Genomic DNA, 1,225 nt, shown 5'->3' on the forward strand with positions numbered 1-1,225 from the left:
AGAGAGAGAGAGAGAGAGAGAGAGACCTGAACGATGGTTGAGAGATAGTTTACCTGTACACCACGTCAGTCTGAGTACCTACACTAACACACACTCAATTACTATCCCTCAGTAACGACCCCCACACACACACCACCACCACCATACCTTCTACAGACAACACAGAAGACACGGTCACACAAGGTCGTTCACGCTGCAGTAAGGACAAGAGGAACCTTCCGCCCCGAAACGTTGACTACGAGAGACGCGTCCTTAGTGAGTCCCAACCACTCTCTCTACACTTCATCTACCTCCAGACTCCGCCCATGGTTCTCCTGACGGTGTGGGCGTGGAAGCTCCTCCTGCCGCCGCCCACACACATACCCATGACAGATTTCACTTTTCTCTTGCCATAGTTAACTTTCAAAGGGTCAATCTTTTTTTGTGTCGTTTTGATATACAGTATTATAGAGATACGTTAACTTAGATTAAAATACTAGTTCTTATCATAGTAATTAAAGATGATTAGAAAGATAAATGAGTTAAGATTATTACGAATTATGGCATTTAAAGATAATTAGATTGAAAAATTCACCTAAGAATATATTAGATTATTAATGCTTGAAGATATTTGAAATACTTGATGTTTTTACAGCGGTTATTATACAATCCTTCCACATAGTGCATTGCATTCGACACCCATTATGCTAGTGCATTCTAATCCCATCTAAAAATGCATTCTAAAACCAAGATATTTATACATTCCACTCACCATTACATAGCACATTCCAAACCCATTAAATACCGTATTCTACACCATTAATTTATACGTTTCTGACCCATTACCTTATGACACCCATTGGTCTATAGCACAAGAAGCAGGTTGTGTCAAGGTACTCTTTAGTTGGGGGTGCCTTACATCCTCTCCTCCTCCTCCTCCTTCTTCTCCTCCTCCCCCTCCTTCTACAGCAGGACGGTGACCTTAAATACGACCACTTTCACGACCTCGGTTTCTCCCCTTGTTCGGGTTAGGTGTGTGTGGGAGGGACCTGGTAGGAGCCCAGAGCCAGGCCGGTCTATCATATGTGTGTGTGTGTCTGTGTGTCTGTGTGTGTGTGTGTGTGTGTGTGTGTGTGTGTGTGTGTGTGTGTGTGTGTGTGTGTGTGTGCAGTGAAATAAGGTCGTATTATGTATGTTAAAGAGATAATTAAAATAAAAAAAAAGAAGTGCCTAATTTTTAAGTGAT

Source organism: Homarus americanus, unplaced genomic scaffold (genome assembly GCF_018991925.1).
Source record: "Homarus americanus isolate GMGI-L3 unplaced genomic scaffold, GMGI_Hamer_2.0 scaffold8148, whole genome shotgun sequence".
NCBI classification, from domain to species: domain Eukaryota; kingdom Metazoa; phylum Arthropoda; class Malacostraca; order Decapoda; family Nephropidae; genus Homarus; species Homarus americanus.